The following is a 16,759-nucleotide window of genomic DNA, read 5'->3' on the forward strand; positions in this document are numbered from 1 at the left end:
CATGTGGCGCTCCAGCGTAGAGATCGACCATCTGCCGAGGCCTGCCGGAGTGAGAGCACTCGTGTCGAACCTCTGATTCACTCCCACATGTCTTGCTCAACAGCGACCTTAAGCCCGCTGGGATGAGTCGCTCTGGAAGGAATGCAGGTACGGCACCTTCGTCTAGACGCCAGGTTCTGCTGATCCCACGTCTGCTGCTTTCCCAGATCTCCTGCAAGGCTTCCATTCCCGGGTCAGCTCGATCCTCCAAGGGCTCGCAGACAGGTGTAGCTATTACAGCCTCTAGCTAAGATTGGGACCCACTAGCAGACCTCGGTAGACGTTCAAGAGGGGGCGCAAAATATCTTTCAAATAACGTTAAACTGAATTTCTTCATTTTTGATTATTTTAGATTTGCATGTGCAGCATATAAGAAGATATTTTGAAGAATGTCGATATCCAGACAGTTGATGGGCCCCATTGACTTCCATAGCATGGGAAAAAATGCTATGGAAGTCAATGGGGTCCAACAACTGTTTGGTTACCGACAATCTTCAAAATATCTTCTTTTGTGTTCAGCAGAAGAAAGAAATTCATACAGGTTTGGAACAACTTGAGGGTGAGAAAATGATGACAGAATTTTAATTTTTGGGTGAACTATTACGAAGAGTTCATGAAGTACATTATGAAGTACTTCATTTTTGTAACAATGATGTTGCATTAATCACGATCAATTATTTTAATGTTTTAACAACCCTACGTTTATGTTAATACCCTCATTCACTATTCCCTACATTAGTCTACTAATAGTTCACTTGAGGGAGTGAATTGGAACACTGAGTTTTGCATTGCTTGCTGTTTAGTAATTATTTGAAACTGGCAGCTCCAGTAGTAAGATGAAAATATTCATCTTGAACTCTGTCATGGAAACCTTAATTAAACAATTTAATAATCAATTAAAAAGGAATTTAAACCTATATGATATTACGCTGTAGCCACATTGGACCAGCGGTTTGGAAAATGGATGGATGTATGGTTCAACTGAGGCGCCGCCTTCTGGTCAGACACGGGTGTTCATTCGGCGTGTGACTCTCACAGTGCATTATGGGTATTCTCTAGCCGGTGAGCGTACATCGGTTGTACACTCGTTATTGTGGTGCATTGTGGGATTGGATGAGTGCACTCGATAACGTCCAATGGTTTCGGACACCACTACAAATGGCTGTCCCCTCAAATAGTGCCCTATTTAAGGGTATAGGGGGCAATTTCGGACACAGCCACATTACGACATCAGCAAAAATGGACTAATTCATCACTGTCCAATGGATCAGTATTGGATTTACAGTGAAACCATGAAGCACTGTAGTTTGGTACTTTCATGACAGTCTGAAGTAAATTACCTTTGCATATAGTTTCATTTTCAAATCGGAAACGTTCTGAGTTGTTGCACTTCACTGAAAGCTGATATCTGCTACACACTTTTGATTCGAGGCATTTGTGTAAAAATACTACGCATCACGTGGGGTGAAGTATTGACAAGCTAACATGCCTGGAGTAATTCCAGACGTAACAAGGCGTTGAGGGTTAGTAGCATGACAAAAGTCAACAGGATGACAAAACAAACGAAATGGTGTGAATATTTGTAAGTGTATGTTTTGGTCGGTGGCCCATGTGATTAATGTACACTGTCACTGGAAGAACCAGAAGAAGATCAAACAAACGTAACAGTTTCTCGTGGGAATCTTCAACACGGCGGCCGTACGTTCTGGTCTGTCCTCTCAGTTGAAAATTGTACTAATACAGTTATTGGTTTGTGCAGAGGGAATAATATTATTTTTTTGGCTCAATAAAAATCAGTTTGTTATTTCAGTGATGTAAGGTGAGGTCTTTTCGGTAAGATTATGTCCCGTTCGTCGTAGAGCGTTCCTTTGAAGCGCGCAAATTTCTGAGGGAAAATCAAACACGCGCGGAATGCTCCTCGCCGGGCCGTGTTATTTTTTCGATGTTCTTAGCGAGAGCTCATGTGTAGATCAAACTGGAGCTAATTCGCAGCTTCAGATCGTAGCAGAATTTGGAAAAACAAACAGAACGTATTCAGGCCCCCTCGTACCTACTGTTGTATTCCTGGTAGCAGGTCAAATGCCCACTGAGAGCCGCTGGATGTTGAGGGCTTCGTGTTGTTGCTGTAACTGTAGAAGTAACAGGCCTCTGACATACAGGTGCAAGATGTGTCCATCTTCAACATTCATTTATTTTCGGCAGCCTGTACCCAGTCGTCCTGGTATCTGGAGAGAATCAAACGCAGATCTCAGCTATTACAGGGAAGACGGAAAACATGCTAACTGGATTACTCAATGTCAACATGATTTTATCTTTTTTGATGTCTGAGATTGATTATGGTGCATAAAAAGAAGACGGCATTCCAAGCTGATGCACAGACATCTGGTAAACAAAACATGCAAAACTAATCCGAGACAAAGCTCCACGGGGAACATCAATTTGCAATATCTGAGCGTTTGCCTTGCTTTTTTTGCAAAGCCAGCTGTGTGTATGAACTTCATTATTAACCGTGTTGCCAACCACAAAAACATGATTTCTTCATGACTATGGGCCTTCTCTCTTGCTCCGGATACTTACTGGACTTCTCTGTTATGTTGAGAAAATGTTATGAATAGTCAATTTATACAATAATATTATTGAGCATTGATTATATATATGTATATGTATGTGTATATATATATATATATATATATATATATATATATATATATATATATATATATATATATATATATATATATATATATATATATATATAGTTTTATTTAATATTGAATTATCATATTTATTCCCTATTACTTATATATGCGTATTATATATATATATATATATATATATATATATATATATATATATATATATATATATATATAATATATATATACTGTATATCTCAGAATGAATATTTATGTATTAATATTTGTATTGTAATGTTCATCTATAAATAGATTATATTAAATAGAGTATATATGCATGTATATATATATATATATATATATATTATATATATATATATATACACACATATATACTCTATTTAATATATATATATATCATTCACACACACACAAACATTACACATTACTTATATAGGCATATTAAATTAAAGTATATTTATATATGCATATATAAGGAATGTTATATATAATATATACTTAACATTAGAATATATAATAAACATTTAAAAATTATTTTAAAAGGTATATGCACACACACATATATATGCATTTATTAATATTAAATTACATTTATACAATTTATATTCATTAATGTTTGCAAAGTTATTTCTGTTACATAGATTTATATATTATAAATATATTTTTTATTATTATTATTATTTACAGTTTAACTACACCGCAAAAAGCTGAAAATCTTAATGCACCTCTAGAAAGATTTGTTCGAAATACTGTTGAGATTTTTGCATTTTCTGTGCATTTTTCAGATTCGTCATTCCAAGACAACCATCTCTGCAGAGAACCGTGAGAGTTTTGTCGTATTTTGTGCACCTTACAGCTTTGACAGCTGCTCGCCCAGAGGGAGGGAAAGACCTGCTTTCATCCATGGATGTTCACCTGACCCTTTTTGTAATGTAATAAAGCCCCGTAATGTTTACAGTATTGGTTTTGCTTCAGAGAATCCTAGAAATTTGTCTTCCAAGCAGGAGGTTGTACTTTTGACCTCATATAAGGTAATATGCTATGATCAGTTTCACATGTGCTCTTTTTTCTCTCTCTCTCTCTCTCTTTCTGTTTGGGAACAGAATAATTGAAGAACTTTGGAGATTTTTTATTCAGAAACTATTAAAAACAGTCTGTTGAGACTGTTTTTTCTAACAGGTGTTTTTTGTACCAGTAACTCTGGTGCTATTTATAATGGTATAACTACCTGGTTTATTTTGTCATTTCTGAGTTAAACAGGACCAGAGGTTTTCCTAAAAGCTGTGCAAGCAAAACATATGGACCACAAGAGCAAACTTAACAGTGAACATTGGTTTGGCTCTTAAACTCGTGGTGTCTGTTAAATAGCTGAGGAGACCCATTTCTCCCATTCTCATGATATTTTAGAACAGACGTTCCCTTAATGTTATCAGGATGTTTGACTCTCTTTAACACAGCAACTTGTTTGCCTTAGTTCTAATCTGTTTTGGTTGAGATTCGGCCTACATCACAGTTTATCACATCCAATCTCGAGCTCTCATTCAAATTGGGGGTTTAATACAAATCGGGCCTAAGGGAAGATGTTCTTGTTCTCAACTGTCCCAGTTTAGTGGGAAAACAGTGGGAAAATGTAAGCCGTTAATCCCTGCCAAGGGCTCATTTGTAGCTGGGATTCACCTGTTCCCGATCTAGTTGATAACAATCTGGATTCCAGCTCACAGAAGCTCTAAAAGGGACATTTAACCCGAAAAAAGAAAATTGTCTTCATTTACTGACCCTCATGCCAATACAGAATACTGTTTTCACCTCAGGGTTAAACAAAAAAGAGGAGATAAAGTTTAAAATTTAGAAAAGTCATAATGTGAGAAATAAAGTGTATGGAATTAAAATAATGCCAAATGTTTTTCAATCAAAAAAGCCTGTTGAATAAAATGGACCGAAATAAAATGGACCAAAAATTGCCTGTTGAATATTATAGGTTGTATTTTTAAATAGTTTGAATATTTTGGAAGTGAAATATGAAAGGTGAATATGGATTATTGAATTTGTATTAATAAAAATGTGTTTGAAATGTTTTGAATTGAAATATTCACAGCTTAAATATTCAACCATGTTGAATTTCAGCCCATAAAAATGCAAACCCTAAAAATACAATGCATTAAAATGCAAGTATTGTTAATGTAATGCATATTTTAATTGTGTCATATTTTAAGTAATTCAACAGGCTTTTTTGTTTCAAAAACATTTGGCATTATTTTACTTCCATAAAAAGTGCCATTTTGTGATATAAAGTCGCAATTACAAGTAAAAAGTTTTACTTTTTTACTTGTATACATACACTGTGTGTATATATATATTGATTAATATCAAACTTATATATATATTTATCTTTATGTGTGTATATATACATACATAAATATATATAATTATTAAATTACAAATACATGTATACATAGAGAGAGTGTGTTTAAATATGTAAATATGAATTTACATGAGTAAATATGCATTGAGAGATGCAAAGTCGCAATTACAAGATACAAAGTCAAAGTGTAAGACTATGAATGAATACTTTAGTCCATTTTGGACAAAGGCATTTGGAACAGCTTCAAAATATCTCCTTTTGTTTTCCACAGAAAATAGAAAGTCATTAGGGGTTTGGAGCGCCATGATGGTGAGTAAATGATGACACAATTAAAATTTTTGGGTGAACTAATCCTTTAACAGACGAAGTTTACTTTCATCTTGCTTTCAACAACATGACAGGTTTTCCAAGATGGACAGTGTTTCTACTCGACTGCAAAGTGTGTGGACAAAAGCTGCACCTTCAATGAACTGCACACTTTGTCTTTTGATTGTTCCCAGCTTCTAAAAACTTGTTTGGCGAGAGAGTTAAGATTAGAAAAGGAATTGGCACACGGCTGCTGCGATTACCTGTCTCAGGTAAGAACTGTCTGTACACAAATTCCACAATGCCCCGCGGCATCCGTGGCATGGCCTCGCGTGATCTCTGCTTAAAACTGTACGGAACAGGATGTCCTTGCTTTCTTTAGGCCGAATACATGAATGAGCATGTCAGACGTTATTCGAACAAGTTCATCTAGTTTTGTCCTGATCTTTTGTAGTCTGCATATTTGGATTTTGCATGCCAAATGTCCAATGCTACTTTGCTCTTTTATGCTAGCATATAAAATTTAGAGGTCAAACAATTTCTGTAGTGGTTTAACAATTTTTTTGTGAATCGAAGATGCCGGAATGTTGTTCCGGATTATTCTGGCATAATTTAACCCCTGACCATATGTCAGTACACAACATTTTTGAGAGGTTATGTTTACACACCATTTGTTGAATGGTAATCACATTTATTGTAGTGCATCAGATGGGAAACAGTATCTTCCCTTAGAATCCCATAAAGATTAATCATTAGTAGTTAGGTGGAAGCTACTATCACTGTGTTGTCTTAAATATTATCTCTAAATCCCCTAGTTGGCGTATAGCTTAAAGATAAGGCATGTTCCCTCCTTAGTCCAAGGATATTGATTAAACACTTAGTTTCTTTATTTGAACACTGAGTCACTCACGGCCAAGATAAATGGTTAAAGCAACAATGTCTATATGCACTGCAACATTTGACTTGAACATGAGATAGCAGTGTTTTGAAAGATTAATCGATTAGCAATCTCTAATGGCATTTTATAGAATCCTATCATAAGTGGCGCTTGCTAATGCGCTAATAGTGTTGTTGACACTTAAGAGTGCTAAAACCTTCTGCGATCAGACTTACGATTTTCATGTGGATGATAAAACAGGTGAAAAAAATGAGCAATCGCTCAGAACACTCTAGCAAATATCAAGAGTGGCCTTAGCATAATATTTTGTGCTAAATACACTCAAAACATCTTAGAAACCACCTAGCAATCACTCAGAACATGTTAGCAACATGCTAGCAGATATAAAGAACAGTCTTAGCATAATAATGTGCTAAACACACTCAGAACTTCTTAGAAACCACCAAGCAATCACTCAGAACATGTTAGCAACATCTTAGCAGATATCAAGAACAGTCTTAGCATAATAATGTGCTAAACACATTCAGAACTTAACCACCTAGCAATCACTCAGAACATGTTAGCAACATTCTAGCAGATATCAAGAACAGTCTGAGTGTAATAATGTGCTAAAAATCATTCCGATTTTCTTAACCACTTGCCGATTGCTCAGAACACCTATGCACAACTCTAGCAAACAACAGAACACACTTAGCATGCAAAAAAACACACCGAATATTCTAAAGCAATCACACAGAACACTAGCAAATATAAAAAATGCCCTTAGCATAATAATGTGCTAAAAACTATTTGAATTTCTTCACCACCTAACAGTCGCTCAGAACATGCTAGCAACACTATATATCACAAACATAGTCTTAGCATAATGATCTGCTAAAAACACTCAGAACCCCTAGCAATTGCTCAGAACACGCTAGAAACACTCTAGCAATCAACTACACCTTTAGAACAGCAACATGCTAAAAACAAACACTCAGGTTGCTCAATAATTCTCTTATTTATGCACTTATTTATCCTTTGCCTTTTTGTAGAATAAGTAGTGCGATTAGTGTGTTCTGACTGGAAATTCCTACAAGAAAGTGCACTTCATTAACCGAAAATGTGTGGAATGTTGAACACTTCATGCACTTTCTTTACGAGAGGGAGGGGCTATCATAATATTTTGTTGGATGACAAAATAGCCTTATAACATTCATACACTAGATGGTTGAGTACATAGTATAAGTGCATAGTGTATAGTGCGTTATTTGAGACACAACTTGAGAACACACTAGCATTGTGGCGGGAGTTTTGCACAGGCAAGCACCACTTATTTTCTTTTAAAAATGTAAACGTTTTTTTTTTTATATATTTGGTGGGTTTTTTATTTTAAAATTTGAATTATGGTTATATTCTACATTGTGTGCGTGTGATATTTATAGGGATGCCGAGACGGTGCATTTCAATTAGCATGTCATTTCAATCTTTTGACAGAAGTTAAAACATATGTATGCCTTCCATATGATGTGCTATACCATTGGTTTATATACGCTATTTTGGGCTATCTTCATGTGGCATATGTTATATTTAACTTTTCTTTCATTGAAAAAAAAAGCCACTCCCCCCTCATTCACTCATCTCGGGCCCTTTCTTGTGTCGAGCGTACCCTCTTATTTAAAGGGAATAATCTGTAAATTGCATGCTGGTTTAGACTTAATCATAACAACTCAAAGTAAATAGGTCACAATGAGTGCTTCTTTCTTTCTTTACCACCACCCCCCCTCACCTCCTCCTTTGAGTCAAATGGAAAGCACATGTGTCTCCAGGGTTTATTTTTACTCCCCTTTAAAGCAGTTAGAAGGCCTAGAAACCACTTCATGGCTTTAAAGGAGAGTGGTCGCTACACAGAGGGGACGAAATTATGGGACGGAGCGCACATGTCACCCTGGCGGTTTTCCTGCATTCCACCGAGGGAAGTATTAAAAAAGGCAGATGGGGACGTGGAGCTGCAAAAGCATGAGGATTTGCATTGGCATTAGTGACATCCTCCAGGTGTGCACCTGGACTGTGACCTTTTACCTGAGCCAAGCTATGGGAATTGCAGTCACAAAGAACACAACTAGAAAACTTTCTGGCTGCTAAGGGATCGAAAGACAATAAAGATTGGCTTCACTAAACAATCCTAGCATGCAATGACATTCATCTACTTGTTCTAAATGGTGCTTGCTGTCATACCTTTTCATGTCTCAAAATAAACCTATTTATCTGTTAACAGGACAGCATTTGCTGCAGGGCTTTGTACATCTTATGATTACACAACATCAAATGATAATTGATACGCCGCATAATGATGCTGATCTCCAGCACGTGAGACACATTTACAAAACTTAAAGGCTCAATTGAATGTACTTTGTTCTTGTCTACAGGACACCATGTTTACCAGCTATTAAAAGCAAGCTGTACGAGCTGTACAAGCTGTAATTGCTTTTAACTTATCATTTGATAAGAATTCAAGTATTTATCAGACCCTAAGAGACATACTTATTACATATGTGTAATTGCAGATGCTATTACTTTGATCTGGTGGTAATAAAACTCAGTATTCAAGGGGGCAATAAAGTTTCCTTCAAATGCCTGTGCCTTTAAATTACGCCGCTATGTGTTTTTTACTCAGCTAGCTTAAAACTTGTTGACTTTAACTAACTTGCTGAGCAAATGTGGTTGCTAAGATGTCGAGTCTTTTGAGCATGTTAATATGCAAAAGGTCTCTTTTGGTGTTTACTAAACTGTTGTAGGTATTCGCTAGGTAGTTGATAAGGTGTTTTGAATGGTTATTAGCATGCTATTGGTGTCCTTTGTGTTTGCAAGTGTGTTCTGAGTAATTGCTAAGTGGTTGATAAGGAGTGTTTTTTAGCATGTTGCTATGTTATTGCATAGACATGGATGTTCTATGTGTTTGCTAGTGTATTCTGGGTGATTGCTAGGTGATTACTAGCATAGATATATACACATAGATTCCTTATAAGCAGCTGTTTCTATAAGCCGCTATTCGTAAGCCATCCACCATACTGGAACGGTCAAAGCCAGTCCGTGAACACACTGTAGTTGTAGCAACCGTAGTTGTACGCACGTATGAATAACTATATCTGCAACAGACTTCAGCAGATGATTTTCATAGGATTTAGTATATCATTACCACAATACAACAAGACAATGGCGTCAGCTAAAATGACATTAAAAACCATTCTCACCGGTGATCCCATTTCTTCTGAAATGTAAATCTCGACGATTTTTCCAACCAGAGGCTGCACAATGTTTTGGCGTCTTAGAAAACGTATTGATTTTTACTGTGAGTGACGACAGCATCTGAAATGTTGACTGTTCCAAGATGGCGAACGTGTCGATGTGTCTGGAGCGGTCGAATGTGGAATCTACATATACATATCTATGGATGCTAGAGTATTCTGAATGGCTATGCTAAGGGTGTTCTTGGTGTTTGCTAGGTGTTCACTAGGTGGTTGCTAGTGGTTTTAGCATGTGGCTGTGCTAAATGTGCTATATTTGCTTCAAGCTCTTGCCTTAATTAGTTGACTTAAAGGGTTAGTTCACCCAAAAAATTAAATTCTGTCACCATTTACTCACCTTTATGTTGTTCCAAACCTGTATGAGTTTCTTTCTCCCGTTGAACACAAAAGAAGATATTTTGAAGAATGTTGGTAACCAGACAGCTGACCGAAGCCATTGACTCCCATAGTACTTTTTTTCCTACCGCCAACGCCACCCTTGAAAAGTGTTTTCTTGTCACAGGTGAACATCTATTGCAGTCATCCGAGGTGAAAAAGTCAATGACTGATGGCATAACTTGACTGTGTCTGAGATTGCGTCAGTGCTGTGAGACATATAATGCGGTTTATGATCACTGAGCCATCATCTCACAGCCATGATGCCAGTAAGTGAGCATGCATCAGTATGAAACCCAAGGGCACAGCAAGCTTGGGACATGCACAGATATTTCCCAGCAATGAGCTCCAGGCTACTGTCTTACTTCAGTCTGAATTCTGAGCAAGGTCTCTAGCCTTTTTCTTCACAATACATTGTAGAGTCAATCACACATCTATGTCATGGATGAGGTATTCAAATAGGATCTGTTTAAAATCTTTTCACCAACCCTACACTCCATAAACTCTCTGCTTATTACTTTGTGACTGGCATCCAACTGTCCCACATCAGTCAATACCACTGTGCTGCTCTAGCCGAGGATTGACTGCCTGCTCACGTCACACACAAACAGGTGTGCTCACACACGCACAAGGATTTCCCTAAAAAAAAAAGCTGGTTGCTAGGCGACAGCGTCAGAGAATAACAAACAGCAGGACTCCCAAGCACGCAACACACCTATAGAGAGCCGAGGTGAACTCGATGTCCTGTGCAACTCAATACGTCAGTAAATATATCACGTCAAAAGCAAACACGGGGCCACGAGAAATACCAGCACATTCGTAATTGGTATTTTATGACTTTTTTGGTTTCTAAAACAGACTGGTGTTTTCTACAGGGCAGGGTTACGTCAGCTAGCCAAAATTATATATGCTAACAAAAACAATGAAAGCTGATATAGCTGCAAAAGTTGTTGATTTTGTACAATTACCTCAAAGGTAAAGAAACAAAAAGGATACTGTAGTAAAATGGACTTAAAAACATTTTATGGCGATTATAACCATCACAAATTTTTTACACCCAATCTAGCATCTAGCTCAAGGCCCTAATGTGATGCTAACATGCTAGTCATATAACATTACAAATGTTATGCTTGGCTTACTAAGCTAAGTGTGCTGCCTGCAATGCAATATAAATTAAGAAACGAGCAAACTACTTTAGCATCTCCAGCTCATTTATTTGGTCTGTGCTAATCTCACTTGTTTGGGCTACATTAGGAAAGCCATAATTTAGAGTTTTCAGTCATTTCATTCACATAAACATTTTCTTGGGGTCTAATGTGCCTTTTTTTCAAAAGGCTAATCTTGCCGCTAGCTGCTTGTCACACCAACCTGAATTGGAGGGAGATTTCAAGTAGTGTGTGGGGAACAGTGACCTCTACAGGATTGTTTTGGTTATGACATGTTATTCCAAAAGCTTCTTTTGCAGTTTGTCTTCCCAGGCACAAACCCTAACCTTTTGGTGCTAAAGTAAGGCTAACACTTTGTTTACTACCAAAAACGACAAGACACAATGCTATTGTCTTATGTGTCGGCAACTTGGAGTTGGGAAACTAAACGTGTCTCACTGTAATCCTCTCATTACTCCGAAGTGTCAGACAAGGCGTTTACTGAAATCTCCTCATCCTGTCTCTCTTGTGAAGAAACACGGCTAGATATCTGTGCATGTGCGCTACAGCCGCATTGACCACAAGCACCTCACATACCGAAGTGAGCCGCTGAGATTAGATAACCACACAATACTTGGGGGAAACGTCTGCTTGACAAAGTTCTACTCAAACAATCATAATACCAGTATCAGACAGGCAAACACTGGGTCCTGCTTCTGAGATTTCTTCAGTGCTGCTCCTTGGGGAATATTTTCACAAGTTCAAAGCATCAAGTGCAACTTTGGCTGCTTTTAAAGGGATAGTTCAGACAAAAATGAAAATTCTGCCATTATAGATTTTGGTTTATCTCAGTATTTCTCAATATTGGATATTTAATTGTACTGTTTTCACATTTAGATTGGATCTAATGCTGACTTAAGGTATACGTCAAAATGAATATCCATTTTTCATACTGTACGTTATAATGTTGTGATGCCTAAATGACTTCACCTAAATCTTGCAGCATTTTCAAATTAAGTTCTTAGTGATTAATTTCTATTCAGTTAGATTTGGGAGTTCATAAATAAAATAAATAATATAAATTGTAATACATTTTAATGTCTTGATTGGTTATTGGCAATAACATGCTTTTTTGGGGTGTCTCACTACTTGGAATTTATCAGTATCTGTCAAAATTAGAATCATTTTCCCTATGTTTACATTTAGATTAACATTGCCATTATCTAACACTCACGCTAAAATGATTTTAATTGTTAGTTAGTTTTATATAATTTGATTTTATAAAATGTAAATAAAATGTAAATAAAATTTCAAATCTCTGAGTTGATTGGTTATTAGTCATAACATGCTTTTATGATGTGTGTTTTTTGTTGTGGTGAAGATTTATATTTAAAAAAAATATATAGCCTATATTTATCCGTCAATGTTTGATATTTAATTGCATAATCATTTCCCCTATTTTTACATTTAGATTTTAGAATGAATAAATACATTTTTATGTCACAATTTATTGAATTATTGACCATGACATGCTTTTTGGGTGTTTTCTCTCATTTTTGGTACTTCACAACAACTGTCGTTTTATGGAAAATAGCTCTGAGCTTATGAAGGTATGTAAATTGCTAGTAAATTGTGAGTAAAATGTTTTTCAAAGAAATCTTTTTTCAGTGTACTGCTCCGCATGCTAGCTAGAACCAAACTCTTGGACATTCTCAAAAATTCTATTTTATTATAGTAGAAGAAAGTTTCATTTCTTCGCAATAGCATATGCAGAAGATTAATTCACATAGAAATGTGCTAATTTCAAACCCTTTGTGTCTGGACAGTAGACCCCCATTCATTGTGTCCTGTCCATACTTTGTGTCCGAGAAGAGCCTGGCAGACAGTAGCTTTAAACCACTTCCTCAACCACATTCCAGCGCTCCTAAATACGCCACTTCAGAGCGCAGGAGGTGACATCAACTGAATGAGGCCTGCTGACCTCAGCTCCTGAAATAGCCTTCCATGGTTAGCTGGAAGGAAAGGCGCTCGTAGGTCATTTTCCCCCAATTCATCCTTGCACATTTCAGTTTGGATTCTCTCAGACTTAAACAAACCAACTTACGGATGTGCTAACCTTTAGCCGATTTGCCCATACAGAAAATATTTTTATTTGGGGGAAAAAATGTGCTTTAATCATAATCAACAGATTAACTCGCTTAAGATCACTTTATGGTCTTGGCGACATCTTGCACAGAACTGCCACGGCTGGCTAGCGAACGCTTTTGGACGCAATGTTAATTGCAGTGGAAGGATAGATTAGGGAGAATCAGAACATTATTTTGGATCCAAAACATATGTAAATAAGAAATTAACGTGTACAGCACCTCATCAGAGCCCAAAGCAACAATCAATCTCTCAGCAATCAAGCCAAGATGAAACAAGGCCCAGATGGAGCATAGCACAGGGTATTCATCATGTAGTTAAAATCCAAACTTGTCATTAGCAGAGACAATAGCTGGAAGCGGCAAAACAACTTGAATAGCTTTAAATGCCACATTTTGTGGTAGTAACTATTTAAGATGTGAAATTTATGAATTTTGAATAGCTTTAGCCAAAGGAAGTTAGAAAAGCTTCTGTCAAGTTCAGGCTTGTCTAATTTGATGGAAGGGATTTTAGGGACTTTTTGATTATTGTTTGTTTACTTTTTTTAGGCTAACCAAATGAACAGCAGCTAGCTAGCGAAGACCATTAAACCACCTTTGTCTACCTGAAGATGTCCTTTTCAGCATGTTTTTTTGTTGTTGTTTTTTAAGCAGGACCCCAATCCAAAACCTCTGTGCGAAGTCTTGCTTACTTTGTTAACTGGATAACCTTTAGGAAACTTTTAGGTTAACAAAGGCTATTGCATCTAGGCCTACCTAAACATTTTTACACAACTAAAAAAAAACACGTACATATAAATACAATTCACTGCAGTTTCCAGCTAAAATGCACATTTTTGTCAGTAAAAGACAATTAACAACTTTTATTCCTTTTCACATAAATTATTAAATTAAGGATTAATAGACTTTTCATGCTGTTTCTTGCACAATAGCCTACTATGTTTTGATGACCTCAAAACACTTTTACCACAATGCATGATTTGTAAACGAGTACATTTTAATGTAGCATCACAACTATCTCCATATGGCTGTTAGTAAACTTCGGTAACTCACCTCTCGGGTACTACGAGTCCCGCGAAGCACGATCACAATAAAATACTTCACCTCAAAGACTTGTAGAAACAAACTAAAATGGCAGGGTTACTTCAGGAAATACGTTTTATCTCATGTTTGCTTTTTGTTAACACTGTCGGTTAGGTTTGGGTAGGGTTTAGTGTAGGTGGCTGTAAGTTATTTTTAAACGCGAAAGAGCGTTAAGTTAGTCTTTTAGCGCCACTGGTCGGACTGTCGCGATACCTACAAGAATCTAGCATCGCGAGATTCACGTTCAACTGTTTCAGATAAAACTGAAAGCGCTTTTAGCTCCACTCAAGTTGACATTTTTAATTGAAAATGTCGCGAAATGTGAAAGAAGCAACTTAACAGTTTGCAGAAAAGCACTAGTTTTGGGATACTTTACCTTATTACCAACGTTTTTCGAAGCTAGCGTGTCCAGCTACATTATTAGTATCTGTATTCTCAATAATGCTCACTAGGATATTTAGTCTAGTTAGATACACTCTTAAAAATAAAGGTTTTGATACAGGGTTTTCACATGATGCCATAGAAGAACCATTTAGTTTCCCCAAAGAACCTTTCAGTGAACAGTTCTTAAAAGAACCATTTTTTCTTGCATGGTGTGAATACAATTTTAATAGGCTAATCCAAAGAAACTTTTTCCACTATAAAGAACCTTTTGTGCAATGGAAAGGCTCCATGCATGTTGAAGGTTCTTCATGGAACCATCAATGCCAATAAAGAAACTTTATTTTTAAGAGTATATGCCAACAGTATCCACGTTTAACGCTAAGTTTTCTTAGCATAAACTTATCTGGCTAACCACATAAACCATGTCTGGAGATTTTTCTCAAAGACGGCTTTTGTTTTGTATCATCTTGTAATCATATTTGAGGACATGTTAGCAAGATCTGCTCGTAAGAGCTCGGAAGGAACAGCTGTATTGAGTTTCAGGCTTTACGTTCGAGCCAAGTTGTTAGCTCTATCTGCACTGGGATCTGGAGACCAGCGGTGGAGGTGAACCTGATGTCCGGCCCAGGCTCAAACAATGGTCCGCGTGCGCATGTTTGCCATTGGATTTGTCACAGTGAGAACAAACCAGCTGTTGGAGGAGAGCATATGGGGAAGGTTATGCTTCAAGAATGTGACGATTTCTGTATAACAATAACAACGAAAGGTTGCCATTAGGTTTTATTAGCGCTGTAGTGTGGAGGATTATGTGTTGACAGTTAGCCATTCCCTTATAGGCTCATGGATAACTGGCTCTCGTTTGCTTTCAAAACGTGTTTGAGAACAATTAAGGACATGTGTATTCTAATGCAATGGAGATTTTAAAAACGACTCATAAATTCATCATGTTCATAGAATTACATCAGTGATTGCATACATTTCTTGATTTTAAACTAGGCATTTCTCCTCATTTATGTCTAGACAATGGGTCTAAATTGCTGTTTCCTCTTTCCCAAAGGATCCTCTGAAATGACTGTCTGCTGAGCCATCAAACAATCCGGCTTCCTGGAGGGGTTGCGAGACAAGAACATTAAAAAGGCTGAAACAGGATGGTTTAGCGTTCAGGGGGTTTGTAGCTGTAATTGGAAGGTAGAGTTTAGCAGCCTCAACTATGATGGAGGAAGGTTTGTAATTTGGCCCAGTACCACAACCCTCCCCTCAACCCATTACTAAGCTTTTATGGGGAAAATGAGAGATGGGCCAGAAAATGCACATGCAGATGATGATATTTTGGTCCAGATCTAGGCTAATGCATATTGTGTTTTTGTTATTCGTACAATCATTTTGTAGTTTATTAGGTGTTAGGGCTAGTTCAAATAAAAATTAAGATTTTGTCATTATTGACTCACCCATAGTTCTACACTTGTATGACTGACTTTCTTCTGTATAAAAAATAAATACAAATCAGTTCACTGTAAAAAATGATCAGGTTAATGATCAGTAAGTTATGACAACATGTTTTTCACTGATTCTTGAGAGTCGGGACAAAACATGTCCCACATAGAAAAGTCTAATTTATAGCAAAAATTAAGAAATTCATCATGATTGACATACAAAGTTGGATCTAAAGGAATTGTATATACCTATCTGATTTTTAGAATAAACCTTTTTATCTTTTTGGGGAAAATTTGTTTAAATGTATGGTCTGTGGTTAGAAGGTCCATGTTATTGCACTTGTCTTCAGCAAGAGGTCACAATATTAACCATCCCAAAAAACTTTAAAAAAGCTCTACAATTGTGAAAACATATATATCAAATAAAAAATAAGGGGTATAAATATAAAAAACAATGCATTAAGTGAACATCAAACAATATTTTCCATAAAAATCTGCCTATTAAAGTTGTGTCCTCAGTTTCTTTTCATAAAGCTCTTTAAATCAGGAAATAGCATGGTCAGCTATATCACTGAGGACCCCTTTTCATCTCCCTGCCTGTGGTGAATGCAGCACTACCACACATGCTCTGGTGCGTTTTACATTTTTT

At 36.7% G+C, this 16,759-nt stretch overlaps 1 long non-coding RNA gene across 8 annotated transcripts in view; it reads left to right on the forward strand.

Annotated features, from left to right (window-relative positions):
* The window catches only part of LOC311084975, a 56,068-nt gene extending 39,938 nt beyond the window's left edge, over positions 1 to 16,130 (forward strand). For 4 of the 8 annotated variants that reach the window (XR_014606685.1, XR_014606686.1, XR_014606687.1 and 1 more), the window contains exons 5-7: positions 3,482 to 5,367; positions 5,460 to 5,636; positions 8,093 to 12,579. This is a non-coding gene — a long non-coding RNA (uncharacterized lncRNA). Of the gene's footprint in view, positions 1 to 3,481; positions 5,368 to 5,459; positions 5,637 to 8,092; positions 12,580 to 15,734 lie in introns of those variants that run through there. The other 4 variants (XR_014606684.1, XR_014606689.1, XR_014606690.1 and 1 more) reach the window with 4 other exon arrangements.
* Positions 16,131 to 16,759: the final 629 nt, after the last annotated feature.

The sequence above is a fragment of the Abramis brama genome (genome assembly GCF_963993115.1).
Source record: "Abramis brama genome assembly, chromosome: 6".
NCBI lineage: Eukaryota > Metazoa > Chordata > Actinopteri > Cypriniformes > Leuciscidae > Abramis > Abramis brama.